At 49.7% G+C, this 16,987-nt stretch overlaps 1 protein-coding gene across 19 annotated transcripts in view; it reads left to right on the top strand.

The window, feature by feature from the left end:
• The window catches only part of CACNA1C (calcium voltage-gated channel subunit alpha1 C), a 639,436-nt gene that overhangs the window by 230,486 nt on the left and 391,963 nt on the right, over positions 1-16,987 (top strand). The gene's annotated exons all lie outside the window — the stretch shown is intronic.

Raw genomic sequence — 16,987 nt, 5'->3', positions numbered from 1 at the left:
GAAGGACTAGGGCTTCATTGAAATCAGATGCCTTTGATTAATTTTCTACCAAATGCATCCCATATGGGGAAGATGTGCCCTCAAGTGGTTAGCGGAGCCAGCAGGAGCCAAAGCTTCCTGAGAAGTGCTGGGTCTTCTCTCCTGCAGCGTCAGGGGGTGCGGACAGCACAGAGGGGAGGGTATGAGAGTCGAGCCATGTGCCAAAAAGGAGCAGGTGGGAAAAAGGAGCCCATGGCTCAGCAGCAAATTGTGGATGCTGAGTGGATGTGGCTTTTGAGGCCCTGAATTTTCTGCACTGCCTGGGGAGGGGGTGGATGGAGGAGGGAAACTGGCCACCTCCAGAGGCAACCCTATTGGACAAAACTCACTGTTAGAACCATCAGAAGTCCATTTTCCTATGGAAATCTACAGGGAAGGGGTAGAGAAGAGCTGCAGAGTCTATTAAATATGTGCTTGCTGCCTGGTCTCTGGTACAGTCCGGAAATCAGATTTGTACAGTGGAAATTCATTCATGCAACAAATAGTTATTGAGTGCCTACAATATGCTGGTGGTACTAGGGACTGGGGATACAGCGGTGGGTGAGCTAAAGGCACAGTGCCCTCACCGAGACTTGTATGCCACTGGAGAACATGGATTAAACAAGGCATTATGTGATCAGCATATCAGTGCCATACGGGCAGTGGGCCAAGGTGCTGATGGGTGCACACTGGGGACAACTAGTTCTTAAGTGACGTTTTAAGCTCGTAAGTGGTCAGAACAGCTTTCTTATTTTGCCATTTACATGTTCACATTCACTTAGCTCAAGTTACCCTTCTGATAAGAGGAAATTTGTGTCAAGTCACATAGAATCACTGAATATTTGCACTTGGAGGATCACCTGGCCTAATTCTTCTGCGTCAAACATGAAGATGCTGAAGGAGAGAAGTTAAAGAACTTGTCCAAAATTGCACAACTAGTTAGTAATAAAGTTTGGATGGAAATCTGCTTTTCTGACTCCCAGATTAGTATTTCTTTGACTTTACCTCACCTTTGGAAAAATGAAGCTGATTCAAGGGAAGTTCCTGGGCACTTATGGCCAACTGCCCTCGCTCTGAAGATGTCATGTTTTAATTGGCCTGGCAGAACTGGAGTCCACAGGTGGTAAGCATGGACAGGTGGAGAGCCAGCATCAGAGAGAGCCTCCTGGCCAGCGCCTGCCTTGCTTGGCAGATGTCAAGGCAATTGAGGATTGGGGGCAGGGTATGATAAAGGGCATCAGGAAAGTGGCAGTGCTGGGGCACTGTCCTCTGGGCCTCCCTGGGCTCAGCCAGGCAGGGGCGTCTCTTCAGAAACAATGGTGTTGACTCCCTCTGGGCAGCCCTGCAGGGTGGCAGTCCCACAATGGAAACCTTGGAGCAGATTTGTTGGAGGATAGTATAAGAATGAGGGATTAGTGCTGCTTGGGGGCAGAGAAAATGCCCTCTTGGGGAGAAAGAAATGATCTGTGTCAAAGGACTTTGTTTCCTAACCAGGCAGACTCTGGAAGATGACCTCGAGGCCGGGTGGGAAGGTGGCAAGTGGGAATGTGATTAATTGTACTGTCCATGGACAGTGAGCCGAGGAGCTTGGGCCTGGCTTTATTAGGGACATACACTCAGGGCTGCTTCACCCAGAATCCCTGCTGCTGCCTCCAGGGCTGCTCCACTCAGTGTCTTAGAGATGAGAAAAGGAGTCAAGGACTCCTACCAGCGTGGAATAGTAACCTCTGGAGAGGAGGCAGGTCTCCCAGGGATCTGAGACGTGTTCCAGGAATGGAATTCCCGGTATCCTCGGCAGTCGTTTCAGGATCTTGGAGACCTAGGGATGCTGTCCTGACTGCCTTAAGATAGCACGTCCTTGGCTTACTCAAATGTATTGTCTGAATCAGCAGGCTTCAAGGTGAAATCGGGGTTTGTAGCACGGATGTTGGAGCTATGTAGACTGGATTCAAATCCCCAGTTCTAGCAATTCCAGCTCTGTGGGCAGGGCACTAGAACTTGCTGAGTCCTAGCTCCTTTGTAATACGAGGTGATGGTGGATATGTCATAGGGTTGTTGCCTGGATTGAAAGTATGTCAAGCACCTACTAGTGTGTCTGGCACCTGGGAGGTACTTAAATGGTCACCCTTATTACAACAAAACAATAAAAGGTCGTTCCTTTTAAGCCAGAAAAGCTCTTTGGAAATGGAACAGTCTTTTAATGAGGAGGCCTTAAAATCCCAAACCACCAGCCAAAACCATCAAAATGGAACCCAGACGGATATTTGCCCAAGGGCCCCCTGGCTTCTCAGGGGCCTCCTCCGCAGCAGAATTTGCCTTCACCACCTACTGGTGGTTTCTTAGAACTACACACTGTCTTTCTGAACTGCTCCTTGGTGAGCAGGACACCAGGAGAGGTGGGGAGGAAAGGAAGGTAACTAGTAGTTTTGCAACTGTTTTAATTACTTCACATTGAGATGTTTGTAAATAAGATGTTAGAGTCTGGAGCTTTTGTTTGGTCTTGTGTTCAGCATAAATATAGTTTTTTAGTCACAAAAGTGCCCTGCAGTGGAGGGCGCAGGATTTTGCTGTGACGGCAGAGCTAGAGGCGACTTGCAAATGGCGGCATTTGGAAGTGCCTGTTCTGGGTAGACATCCAGGCTGCTTTCGATTTGCTGTTTGTCCCTCCCAAGAAGCAAGAAAGGTGAATGTAACCAGCCCACTGGAATCGGTCCTTTTGCCGTTAACGTCACCTCTGTTTACTACGTGGGAAGAGGGATTCACGTGCAGGAAGAAGAGCTTTTCCAGAAATCCTCCACCAGCTAGGAAGAGAGAGAGAGCCTAATTAGGGAGCCACGCCACATTTCATTCTGAGATTTTGTTTGGAAGCATTTTTCCAACTAAGAAGGCAGGAGAGGGTCGTTTAAGTTTGCCACTGTTCTGTTGGGCTTAATGACCTGCCCAGGTCTCAGGCTGCTCTGAGCTGAACTGTCAGTGAGACCAGCAGGAGGGCATCACTGGGATTGGAAATAGCGTGGAGTCAGTTGACAGACATCCATTCAGCACTACTAAGTGCCAGGCCTTGTGCTGGTTGCCAGGGAGGCAGAGAAACATAGAATATGACCTTGGTCCTTAAGAAGATGAGGGTTCAGTAGACAAGACGAGCTTGTGCTAAATCAGTGTACAACAGTGAGTGAAGCAGGCGATGAGTCCTATTGGATAGGTCTACCCTCTTGTGGAATATTAGAGAAGGAAGCGTGCATGTGTTTAGTTAGACACAGTTTCTGACCTCCAAGGTGATGATTCAATTCCATGCACGTTTGTTGTGTCCCATTTTGTATAAAGAGAGCACGTTTGTTGATATTCTAAGGTATTTGGAGCAGGATACAGTTGAGGACCGTTTTTCAGTGCTTTCACACTGTGCAGCACGGAGGTCAGGAGCACTGTTTCAGGAATCAGACAGCCCACGTTGGAAACCTCCAGGACTTGCCACCCGTATGTCCTTGGTCAAGTTGTCAAACCTCTCTACAGCTTCATGTATTCAATCAACAAACGTTTACTAAATACCGTGGCGGCACTGGCAGGCAGGCGAGAGGGACTGAGGGGGATGTGCAGAGGTTGGTGGAGAGGGTGGGCAGGGCGGAGACTGAGGGTATCTAAGCAAAGCTGCCTGCTTTAGGTGGCCTGGGGAGCTTCTAGTTCTCAGCCCATCTCTTCCCTGAATGGGCAGAGCCTATGGGTGAAGGTCCAAGTGAGGATGTGGCTGTAGTGTCTCTGCCTGCCTTTCTCCCATGCCCTGCAGCACCAGGCCCACACTGGAGCGCTGGTGGGAGCCGGCATGCCTGGTTAGGAGCATGCCAGAGAGCTGTCCATAATTACTTCCTTCCTTTTATTTTCTGGTGTATTTATGAGTTTTAAAAGCCCCTTGGCAACCCAGGAAATTCCATTTCCCTCTGCAGCTCATTTATACTTTCCTTGATATATGCCCAGGCACAAACACTTCTGTGTATTATTTGGTTGTTCATGGGGGATCTTGTAAAAGCTGAGGCCTTAGTGGGTGTACTTCAGGCTTGAGGGCAGGAGAGGGAAAGGAGCAGAAGGCAAGAAAGTAACCTCTGGCAAGGAAACGGTAACACTTTTAAATCTCCTCTGAAGACCACAAGCGAAAGAAATGGGCTCAACCTGTAGCATAAGTGTGCTAGAATAGACACAAGCAAGTTTTTCCTGATAAATGTCAAATGCCTTTTTGCCTGTTCACAATAAACTTTTATACATATGAGCGATTCTCATCTGATTGGGACATGATGCAGGGAGTGGAATAAACTAAATGTCTAGTGTGCTTAACTGGTGTTGCTATAATTGATATTTTTCAGCCCTTTGACTCCATGAATGCCTCTAACACCTAGAGCTGGCTTGTCCAACCCGTGGGCCACTGGCCACATGCGGCCCACGATGGCTTTGAATGTGACCCAACACAAATTCACAGACTTTCTTAAAACGTTATGAGATGTTTCTTGCATTTATTTTTAGCTCATGAGCTATCACTAGTGTTAGTGTGTTTTATGTGTGGCTCAAGACAATTCTTCTTCCAGTGTGGCCCAGGGAAGCCAAAAGATTGGGCACCGCTGGTCTAGAGCCTTTCACAGTTTGACCTTTAGAGTAGCTTGTTTTGGCTTATTATTTTTCATACTTCATTTTCCAAACTATATTATACACTTATCATTTCTATTTATATCCCTACCACAGCCTAAAATAGTGCCTGAATATAGTAGACAGTAAGTGTTTGATGAGTGACTAGTAGATGACAGCATCTGCCAGTACTTACACTATGTTATAATTTATCATTTTTTCTTGAGGTGACAGAACTCTTGTAATAACTCTAATAGCAAGTCTTCTTTTGTACTAATATATTAATTTAATCATTTATTAACTTTCTAATAATATGCAGCAACCACTGTCAGGCACTAGTTATTCAAAGGAAGACAAGACACAACCCTGACCAGACATGAGGGGTGTTTACCATCCACATGGGAGATGGGCATATAATTTAAAATGAAATAGCAATTGGTAATATATTAATGAAGAGCATATATTCATAATTTAGGACAGAGGAAGTGCTTTTTGCCTGGCGTTAAAGGGGAGGGTTTCAGGGAGGATGTAGTTGAGCTCCATCTTAAAGATGAGCAGGAGTCAGCAAGAAGAAATGGCAGTGGTGGTAGGTCCTGGCAGAAGGAAGAGCGTGGCCCATAGCATGAGACACGGGTATAGTTGTGCTTGGGGAGCCCAGGAAATTCCACTTCCCTCTGCAGCTCATTTATACCTTCCTTGATATATGCCCAGGCACAAACACTTCCGTGTATTACTTGGTTGTTCCCTGAACTGCTGAGGATGATGGAGCTGGAAACATAGATTGGAGTCAAAGCACGAAGGCCTTGAATACCCTGGGCAGAAGCTGGGCAGACAGTAGGAAAGGCCCTGAGGAGACTCAGAAGGGTCAGCTGGGGCAGTGGAGAGTGGGGGGCAGGGGAGGCTGGCCAGGAACCATCGCAATAGGCCTGGTGTGGTGGGGGAAAGATTCCTTTCATGCGTGCTGTTGGGATATATCATAGAGCCTGAAGCATGCCAAGAGACCAAGAAAGGGAGTGTGGCCTCATGCATGCCATCCGAGCCAGAGGAGCCCAAGTAGAGATGTGGGTTAAATGGCTTTGTTAGTTAATATGTGACATGTCACCTCAGTGTTGAGCGTCTCTGGCAGCCGCTGGGACTGCAGACACATTGTTGGTCACACTGACCCAGACAAGTAGTCAAGGCAACTTTCACCACAGATCAAGCAAGAGAGTCAGCAGTAGGTGGGGCAGGGCGGTCCCTGTCTGTGTGCACATGGTGCTCAGCGAGTCACATCTGCTCCAGTTGTGTCATCTCCGTGGACAGTGAAGCGATACTGTGCGCACAGTTCTGTGTGTGCCTCTCCCGGGGAAGGGGTGTATTTGGCCTGTACCTCACCCCAGCCCTCCTTCCTCTTCCCTCTTTCACCACGTCTTCCGGGGCTGGCTTGAGTGCAGGAGTCTTTCTGCCAGCTCCCTGCCTACAGCCGCCCACTCCCCAGCCCTTCATGTGTGCCTCTGAGAGTCTTCCTCCTAAACCGCCCCATGCCCTTCAGTCGCCTTTGAAAGAGCTTGGCTTTGTGAAGCCTGGGCAGTGAACATCCTTAAGCCCTTAGCAGCTTCCCTGAACACTCCCCATTATCCTTCAGGAGTCCTTCCATATGGTCAAGCAGACGAATTCCCTGTTTCTTATTCATATCGTGCCGCTTCTCACCTCCGGCAACCCCGTCTAACATGCCTCTCCCTCTTCGGTCTTTCAAGGTTTCATTCAAACCAAACTTCCTTCTGTAACCACATGCCCCTCAGTGAAGCATCCTTCCTTACTGTGCACATGACCCCTGTGGCTTGTGGCAACTGTGCCTGGATACCCCGATTTCTCTTTCCAAGGCAGGGAATTTTCTTGTCCTTCCTTTAGTCCTAGTACCTAGCAGAATTCTGAAAAACAGCCATTCAGTGAATGTGTGTTGATAGCAACGATTCTGGCACAGCTGAGGGGGCCAAATACATGCTAAGTGGTATTAAGAGTGATAATGGTTTTTAAATAATAACAATACCTACCGTTTAGTCATTGCAATGGGTCTGTCACAGCGTGAGACCCATTACGACCCTCATATGATGGAATCAGCGTAACCTCCCTGTGTCTTGGCATTACTTCCATTTTGCAGGGTAAGCAGTGACATACCTTGACCGAGGTCACGTGGCTAGTAAGTGGCAAACGTGGAAGTGGGCCGGTGTTCTTCTCGGCCACACTGCCAGCCTCTCCACATGTGTCCTCTGCCATAGCTGCATCTCCCAGATTGCATGGGATTTTTTCATTGTGTTTTTGTGACCATGTTGCTTCCTTATCCCTGTGATTGGGTTTTGCCCACATCTCTCGTATGAGAGCAGCCTTGGTAAGAAGCAGGGAGAATGGAAGGGATGTCACATGCCAGAGTGGTCAGAAAAATGAGGTTGCTCAGCAGGTGCCATAAGAATGGATGACTCGTGCCCTGTGCCTCAGAGTAAAGATGGAGAAATGGAAAGGGAGTGCGGAGCAGAGAGACGCTGACAGAGGATGAGTGAGCACAAATGTTTATCCATGCTAATGGAGTGGGGACGTGATAGCCACTCTGCTCGAATGCTTATGAGGAGCAGTCTGTGGGCTGCAAATGCAGGAGCACAGGGAATCTTCACCCTAGTGGCAGGGGAACCTAAAACTCCAGGCTGCTGCAGACAATGGCTGGGGCATCTCTGTAACAGTCTGGCCTCGCAGGTCCAAAAGACAGGTCATAGACAACAAAGGCATCTGATATTTCCTGACACTGCCATCCTCTGGGCTCTGGGGGAGTCCGAGATCATTTGCAGCACTGCCCTGGGAGAGGTGACAGGCTGGAGGAAAATTACTAGGGTCCGAAGGAGTGCAGGCCTAGCTTTCCTCTCACTTCCAGGGCCAATCCAAAGAAATAATTGGTGCTGCTTTCAGCATATCCTCACGTGGGACCACCGCCACCTCCAACTAGACTCTGTCCCCAGCCTTAGGCTCTTCCACCTCACACTACAGACTATCTAATAAATTCTCTACTGTAGAGCCGAGGAGTAAGAATAAGGGAAAGGAAAGCCAGGGGTTCTACGGGACCCAAAGTAATACCAAATTCCCCCGTTGGTCTGTGGTCCAACAGTATGGAAATGGATAGCCATCTGCATGAGGCGGAAATGTCTCTTCTTTGTAAATGTCCCACGGCCTGAAATTTCACCATTCCAGCTTGACTTTTGCTTCCATTATTCCATAGTTCCCACGGGAAGAGAAAACTTGACCTGGTTAACACCTTGATCAGAATCACTTCATCACAGATCAGATACATCCACAGAGATGACTGAGGAAACAGAGAAGAGCTTAGAAAGCCAGCTCTTCATCACCTTTTGGTCTTGGTCCTCCTGCCTTGGGGGTATAACCCTCTCTTAGTTGGTGGGAGAAAAATGTCCATGGTAAGAAGAAAGATGTCAGGTCCAGGACAGCAAAGGAAACCACTCAGTAATAGAAGCAACTCCAATTGTATGAGCAGTCTTCTCGAGTGCTGTCCTGTCAGCCTACCGTCCACATTCCTGGTGTCATCAACTCCCTAGGGACAGGAGCACGGAACATGTGGGAGCCGCCACTGCAGGAGCTGCCTTAGTGACAGTAGCATTCACCAGAGGCATTTAACGACTGTTTCATCCATAGCATTGTCTGGGCTTTGAGAGAGAAATCCCGCCTGCAACAGGAGAAGACTGAAAAATAGAAAACCATTGGCAGTATCAGAGAGTTGTCATTAGTGGACCAGGACTGACTTGATTCACTAGGGCTGTTATTATGGTTGTTATTTTAATTCCTGAAGAGGCAGTGGGTTGTCGGAGAACATGGGCAGTGGCCCTTGCTTCCCAGGAGGAAAGGCAAAGGGAAGACAGATGCCAGGGGGTCATTTCTGTGGAAAGCACATGCCCAGGTGTGTATTTTCCCCACCGTTGCCAAGCCCCACAGCGTGGCTTGTGGATGTTACCAGTGATATTGTGACGTTGAAAGCATTCCATTGTGTCTTTGTGAGAATCAGGGGCCGTCTTTTCTGCTTCGTCTAAGTATCTACAGATAAATATGCATCTATATTATATATGTGTTGGTTTCTCCATACTCTGTGCATATACTTAAGTCTGTAATGGGCATATACCTGTATCTGTCTGAACAGTTGGATATATATAGGGTGTATACCTGTGTCTGTCTGAACAGTTGGATATATATAGGGTGTATACCTGTATCTGTCTGAACAGTTGGATATATAGGTGTGTTGCAGCTCTCCAACCTTTACCAAAGAAACAAAAAAACCCCAAAACCGCACACACACATGTGTGTGCACACACAAATAAATAAATAAAAAGGAGAAGGAAGAAAAGAAAACGGCTAAAAGGAGGTTGCCTTTTCTGTTTCAGGGACCTCAGCAGTTCTTCTCAAAATAGGCTTGTGTCCTTGCTGGGCACGATCTAAGGGAGACGACATCACAGGGGGTCCAGGCAAGGGCGGTGGAGTCAGACAGGGGGGTTCAAATCCTCACATGTGCGGCTGTGACCTTGGTGCAGCAACTCAACTGCTCGAAGCCTCAGTTTCCCCATCCAAGGAAGAGGGACAGTCCTTCCGGGGAAGAGCACCCTGCCCTCCCTGTGACAAGGGCTCACCGATAGTCTCAGGCTTCTTTTACAAGGAACAAAATTGCTCATCCTATAGTTACAGCTCAAGTTGGCCACACAAGCATCTCTCAGGTGACAGGGTCTTTTTTTTAGACAGAGTCTTGCTCTGTTGCCAGGCTGGAGTGCAATGGCACAATCCCTGCTCACCGCAACCTCTTCCTTCTGGATTCAAGCAATTCTTGTGCCTCAGCCTCCCAAGTAGCTGGGATTATAGGCATGCACCACCACACTCAGCTGATTTTTGTATTTTTAGTAGAGACGGGGTTTCACCGTGTTGGCCAGGATGGTCTCCATCTCCTGACCTCGTGATCCGCCCACCTCAGCCTCCCAAAGTGCTGGGATTCCAGGCGTGAGCCACCGTGCCGGGCCAGGTGATAGGGTCTTAACATGGAGGCTTCCGGGACAGATTTGGTTCATGTCTGCCCTGGCATTCAAAAGGTGCCAAGTAGAGCCTGGAAGGCTCTCAGACTAACTTCTGTAGACCCGTGCCTTCTGCAGCCGCGGAATTGGCTTCTCGTTCTGTGTTGCTGCTAGTGCTTTGTGTGTCCCCAGACAAGCCGGTTCCCATCTTTGGACCACAGAGAACCCATCGAGGGGCTCTCTCGAGTCCTCCCAGCCCACCCTTCTGTGCCGGGCCACTCCAATCTTGCAGGACACTGTGCTGGAAACTGACTTCAAGAGTAACACTGATGTGGCTGCCACCTCCGGGGACTTTGTAGGTTTGAGTATGTGTGTGGGAATGCGGTCTGTTTTATTTACTCTTCCTAATGAGGCTGAACGGAGCTAGTGAGGGCATTAAAACATTTTAGTGTTATTAGTTTTAAAATTAGCCCGAGCTGTTAAGGAGAGTCCCTGCTCACTTGGCTTATGTGAGAAAGGGGCTTCTGAACGCCAAGGTTGAATGGCCAGTATCTTTCATCCTAAAAAAGACAGCTTTATGAACTGTGCATTAGAATGACCAGGGAAACTTTAAATATAACGATACGGGGTACCTGGGCCCCGCCTCTTCCTTTGGTCCACCGGTCCTCCCTGGACATCAGGAGGTGTGGTTTTTGCTTTTTTGTTTTTTAAGTTTTCCAAGTGGCTCTCATGTGCAGCCAAGGTTGAGGCCCACCGGGCTAAACTAAAAACATTTTCCGGTGTATGTGGGAGGCAGGTGGGAGGGAGGGCTGGCGTGCTGCCCAGCTGTGTACCATTTCCTGCTTGGTAGATGCTCGGGGAGTGTTTGCCAGAGAGCTCTCCTCTGATGCGTGGCATGGCTGGTTCAGATGCTATGGAGAGAGGTGTGGGTACCTGTGGGACCAGTGCTTCTCAGTCCTGAAAAGATGATCAGAATCCCCCCAGGGTCTTTGAGAAAATACAGATTCCTAGGCCTCATCCGCATTTGCCGGAACAGAACCTCTGAGGGTAGGAATGAAGAATCTGTTATTCCTGTTATTCTCAGGAATAGTGAAGCTTCCCAGAAGATGCTTTTGATTCAGAAACCACCGGAAGGGGAAAACTCGATCCTCATTTCCTAGGAGGGAAGATTTTACATTTTCCTTTTGGTCATCTGATGGCCCTAGGTTTCACTAGATAGGCCACTTATTCGCCATGGGACCCAGGCAAGGCACTCAGCCTCTCTAAGCCTCAATTTCATCATTTGTAAAATGGGAACCATAATGGTATCTGCTTCCTAAGAGTGTTTCGAGGATTAAATGAGGTAATATGCATGTTTGGCACACTGTACATGCTCAGTGTGTTAACTGCCGTCATCATCGTCAGCACTATCATTTTGTAACTCAGACAGAAGCTACACACTGTAAGAGCAATTTCTAAGATTTAAGGAATATGAAATAAAAAATTCTGGCTGTGAAGTCTGAGGCAAATCTAGAGGCTAGCGGGGATAAATTCGTTTTAAACTTGTATCTGAACCAGAAGCTTCTCTGGAGAGAGTTGGAGTAAGATCGCACAGGTAATCCTCAAGACCTATTTGTTAAGAATACAAAGCCATAATTGGGAAAACAGTGAGGTCCTGATTGTCATCCAGAATGAATTAATTAACATGTACTTACTAAGTGCTTCCTGTTTGCTCAGATTTGTGCTTGGTGGCATCACATATAAAAAGGACCAGGCCAGGCACAGCGGCTCATGCCTGTAATCCTAGCACTTTGGAAGGCTGATTGCAGGTGGATCACTTGAATCTAGGAGTTTGAGACCAGCCTGGGCAACATGGTGAAATCCTGTCTCTACTAAAAATACCAAAAAATACAAAAAATTAGCTAGGTGTGGTGGCATGCACCTGTTGTTCTAGCTACTGGGGAGGCTGAGGTGGGAGAATCACCTGCGCCTGGAAAGTTGAGGCTGCAATGAGCTGTGATCGCACCACTGCACTCCAGCCTGGGTGATGGAGTGAGACCCTATCTAAAAAATAATACTAATAAATTAAAAGGACTGGATTCCTTTCCTTCAGGGAATTGGCAGTCTGGTCTGGGAAGTACAATTAGCACCCCTTTGAAGAACAGGAGCAGGATGAGAGGATGTGTAATTAAGTGCTAAATTTTGTCATTGGGACTCTCCAGGGCTAGATGATTCAAGGATGGCAACCCAATGAGCCATGGAGGTGGCTGGGGGAGCCTCTTGGGATAGTGGGGAGGGACCTGGAGCAGGAAACTGCAAGCAAATCCACAGAGATGTCCAAGGAGGGGCCTGGGACGAGAGTGACGGCTGAGATGGGGATGACGAGCAGCTGCCCTATCTGGATGGAAGATGAGGGTCCCTGTTGTCCTGGAGCTGCACAGCCACTTATAACTGGGGTCATCTGGGTCTGTGGCCCCCTGACAGCTGGTGGTAGTCTGCAGGCATACACTCCACGTCCTGTCGTGAGCCGGTCCTCAGGGCGGCATCTGCCCAGGAAGCCGCAGGCACGCGTAGCACAGCCCAAGAGTACTATCTGCAGGAGGCGTTTGGCTCCGGGGCTGAGCTGATGGTGGTTGGGTGGGGTGTGGGCGAGCAGCTGGACTCCTTCCTCTGTGCCATGGCTTAGGGGGCATCGGTAGAACCCTCTGTCCCAGAAGTCAGCTCCATATCTGTGGGTCTTAAAAACCTTCTGATCTGGTAAAATTACATTTACAAAAACGGTTAGATTTTAGACCTTAAATTCTATGATTTTGGGCCAGCAATTTAGCATAGAGGCAGGGCAGAATTTCCCGCAGAAGGTATCGGATCCATGATTTGCTCCAGAGGTGAAAATGAGCAAGGTTCTGTTACTTAAATGAGCATAAGAACTGCAGCAGCCTCATCTCCGCCCCACCCCCTCCCCGCGGAGAGTCACAAAGATGCTCATTGGCAGTTTAAAGCTTCAGAGAAGTCCTGCAGTCAAGAGCCCTGTGTGGCCTGCAAACTCTCTTGACCACAGTACCCTTCTCACATAGCCCCTGTGGATGTTCTGGGCAACCTGTGACCCAGCCTGATCTCCTTTGGAAAAAACTAGAGTGATGAGGTCCTGCCAGACTGAGCCTGAAGGAGCCTTCCGTCTGCCTGTTCAGTTTCCAAGCCCCAGACACTGAAAGGAGATTCCTAAGTTCCCCAGCCTGGCCCCGCAGTGGTGGGGAGCCCCAGATCCCAGGTCTGGTTTAATGTTCCCTAGTTGTTAACCAGCTGGAATTAAGGCTGAGAGGAGACTTGTGGGCAGGCTTTGCCATTGAATGAACTATCAGTGTGGTTGCAAGGCTATTTTGAAGACATTTTAGATTGTTTCTGGTTCCGTAATCTCACAAAAAGGAGTATGATCCAACTGATTTATTAGGAAAAAATTTGTAAACTTTGGTTCACTTACAAGAAAGAAGTGTTTGGGTTTTTGAAAAAGATCCTGCCTTTGAGGCTGGCTGATTTTCGTGACTGACTAGTGTTTATGAACTGAAATCTGGCTGCCTCTGCCACTCAGTGAGCCTCGCATAGTGAATTCCTAGCCCGAGGCCTCATTCGTAGCTATTAACCCATTCACCATTCTCTCCCACTGCTGGGACTTGCAGATGGAGGATGCCTGGCCTGTGTCTTGGCAGGAGCCGAGGCTGACGTCAGGAACATGAGGTCATGCCATGATTGCTATGCCCCCTGCCACCCCTGCCGCCTCTGCTTGCTAGTGCCAGGCTGCCCAAGTGCTGAGAATGCCAAGGTCACCCTTCCAAAGGAGGCAGGAGGCGGCCGTGGCGTCAGTCCCTTGCCTCATCCATATTCCCCATCTTCTTCCAAAGGCACCAATTCCTGGAAGTTCCTCCCCTTGTGGCTCTGGCCTCTGGGACGCCTGGGGACATTTCCACTTTCCCGGGAGGGGAGCGTCCTCCCGGCCCCTCGGATGCTCCACCAGTGAGCCAGGGCTTGGGGTAGGTGTTGTGCCAACAGGGAGTGGCCACTTACCTTTGCTCCTGTATCTGCCCTGTCCTTAGAGGGGTTTAAATACATCAATAGCTTATTCGCCAAAATGTATCCAGAACTATTTTTAGTGCTTTGAACATGTTGACTCTTACATAAGATTCATTCAGTATATATAAACTATTCAGTAAATATTCCCTCATGAGAAGAATGGTATTTTGGTCTATTTTGTCTCTCTGCCCTCTGTGTTCTAATTTGGGACCAGGGAGTCTCTTGGCTCCATCCTGGGGTTGGCTGCTCCCAAAGCTCACTCATGCTTTGGCTAGGCTTGCTGCCTTGGCCGTGGAGAGGGGGTCTTGCGGCCCCGGGAGCAGGGCTTGGTCAATGCAGAGCCCGCATCACAGCACCAAGTGCGGAGCCCAAGAGCAGGGCACAGAGCTCCTCCTTCTCCCAGGATGGCGGCCGGCAACCGGCGGTGGGAGCCTCCCTGGTGGGGACCATGTTCCCAGTCCAAAGGGACGTGGTTGCATGCTGGAGCCACTAATATGGACTCGTGAAAGTGCCTTCCAGGTGGGAAAACGAGTGAAGAAACCTGGAGTATTTGCTGAGCTGCTGGGGCAGAGCACCACAGACTGGGTGGCTCACACAAGAGAAACAGGTTTCTTCTCGGGCGGGAGGCTGGAGGCTGGAGATCTGAGACCAAGGTGGTACAGGGTTCCTTTCTCCTGAGGCCTCTCTCCCTGACTTCTCCCTGGGTCCCACATGGTATCCCTCTGTGCATCTGTGTTCACACTTCCCCTTTCTATAAAGACACCATTCATGTTGGATAAGACCTGCCCTCATGCCCTCATTTTAACTTAACAGCCTCTTTTAAAACCCTACCTCTAGGCCAGTGCAGTGGCTCACACCCGTAACCCCAGCACTTTTGGGGGGCTGAGATAGGAGGATCACTTGAGACCAGGAGTTCGAGATCAGCCTGGGTAACATAGAGAGACCCTGTCTGTACAAAAAAACAAAACAAAATCGTATCCTATCTCTAAATACCATCACATTGTGAGGTGCTAGGGGTGAAGGCTTTCGCACGTGAGCTTTGACGGGGACACATCCAGCCCATAGCTGAATGTCTATGCTTCTGTCTAATGGGCAAGGCTGCCCTGCAAGGCTGTGGGGAGCAGGCGCCGGGCGGAACTCCAGGGGAGGCGCCTCAGTCTGATGCCCGAGGAGGCCCCCCGTGGACGGGTGTGGCCCAGAAAACCTGCGTGTTTCCCACAGGTTCGGGGTGATGAGCTGCTTTGGGGTAGAGACAGGTCTTGTTTGACTTTTCACCCCAGTTCGTGTCTGCACATGGTGGGCGCTGGCTCGGCGTCTGGGTGGTGGAGAGAGATTGTGGAGGCACTTCTTGCGGATGGCCCCTGCCTCTCTCCTGGTGAGATGTGGGCTTTTCTTAAGAAAGCTCCAACTTGTGCTCCAGGAGATACTTGGGCTCCCTGGCCGGGGTGCACAGGATGGGGAAGGGAGCGTTTGCTGCGTCTTCTGTCGATCTCTGAGGGATGTTTCTCAGGGGCTGTGAACTCTGGTGGAAAGTACAAAGTCCCAGGGTGGATTCTGGCGGGCTGCCAGCCGGGCGTGTGTGTGAAGGCCAGGTGGGGGGTTTGAGGAGGTGCACGGCCCCAGGAGAAAGCTGGAGGGTGGCAGCCTAGGACATGCTGTGGGCTTGCAGATCCTTTCCTTCCTTCAGGGTCAGGCTTCACCAGGCAAGCCGAGGGTCCGTCTTACAGCAGCAACCGCAGCAACACAAATGACCTGATATCCTAAGTCAGTGCCAAGGAAGACCCCTACTACCAGGCTGTTCTGAGGGCGTGAAATCACCTCCATCCTGACACATTTGTGCCCCCGTGCTTTTGCTGTTCCACCTCCCGAGCAGGGCTGGATTAACTGGATAAAGCTGGAAGAGTAAGCGCCAGCTCCATGACCTGGCATCCAGGGCAGGCAGCCCTTGCCTCCTCCTCCTCTCCGTGAAGGCACAGAGAGTGGGTGGCTCCACGGGCCACAAAGCACATTCCCAGGAGGCTCTGGGCACATCCAGGCCTCCTTGAGGACCAGCCCTCTGCACCCCAGAGGTAGATCCCTTCCTGCCAGGACAGCCAGTTTTTTCTAAATTTAAAAAATGATCCTTGCATCCAAATGCAAGAGCTAAGGTGAGTTTTGCTGGATATCAACACCGGGGCACAAAGACGGGGTCTTGGGCAGGGCGGGCTGGGTGAGCAGAGGGTTTGAGTGAGAAAAGCTGCCGTGCCCAGGTGCTTTATGTTGTTACAGAGCTTTCATTTCTAATGTGACGTTAAATTCTTTCCTAGTTGAACACGGCTCTCGGTGGCTGGCTGGCAGCTGTGTGCGGGTGTTTGCAGGATGATAACTGCCTCAGCATCCGTGCCATCCTGAGCTGCTCGGAGGACTGCTGGGCAGAGACTCCTTGGCAAGGGCTCCGGGAGGCATCTGAACATCCATCTTCCCTGATCTCCTGTCCCGCACACAGATGCACACACTGCAGGGCTATTTCTTTACTCGGTTTGGTTTTGCTCTCATCCCCTAGCTCTCCCTGTGCCCAGTACCTGGCTCTAGGAACATAGAATTTAAAAGCTGGGGCAGATTCTGAGAGCTCTTATTTCAATCCCATCATTTTTCTTGGGAGGAAGCTGAGGCCCAGAGATGCTGAGACATGTGTTCAGGACAAAGCAGAGTTTATGGTGCATCCTGAGGTGGAGCCCAGGTCCCCTGGCTCCCGCTCTGGTGCTCCTTCCCCTGGATGACAGCATATCTGTCCTTCTGTTGATTTGTCCTACCTGGGGTATTCTCCCCATCCTGGTGTCTTTCTTCAGCTGGGCGTCTTTGTAGAGGTCCAGACACAACTCAGGCTGGGTTGTTTCTTCCCCACCCTCAAGAAACAGGTTGCTCAAGGCAGGTGCAGAGGCTCATGCCTGTAGTCCCAGCTCTTTGGGAGGCTGAGGTGGGAGGATCACTTGAGGCCAGGAGTTAGAGACCAGCCTAGGCAACATGGTGAGACCCCGTTTCTTAAAAAATTTAAAAATTAGCTGGCCATGGTGATGCGTGCCTATAATCCCAGCTACTCAGAAGGCTGAGGCCGGAGGATCACTTGAACCTAGGAGGTGGAGGCTGCAGTGAGCTGTGATTGCACCACTGCACACCAGCCTGGGTGACACAGCAAGACCTTGTCTCTTAAAAACAAAACCCAGATTACTAGCGAGGCCAACTCGTAATATAAAATTTGTAGTAGAGACACTTTTTTAGGCCATGTGCCAGGCGCTATTTAAATATAT

This window comes from Theropithecus gelada, chromosome 11 (genome assembly GCF_003255815.1).
Source record: "Theropithecus gelada isolate Dixy chromosome 11, Tgel_1.0, whole genome shotgun sequence".
Classification (NCBI taxonomy): domain Eukaryota; kingdom Metazoa; phylum Chordata; class Mammalia; order Primates; family Cercopithecidae; genus Theropithecus; species Theropithecus gelada.
This window is presented reverse-complemented; position numbering and strand designations above follow the sequence as displayed.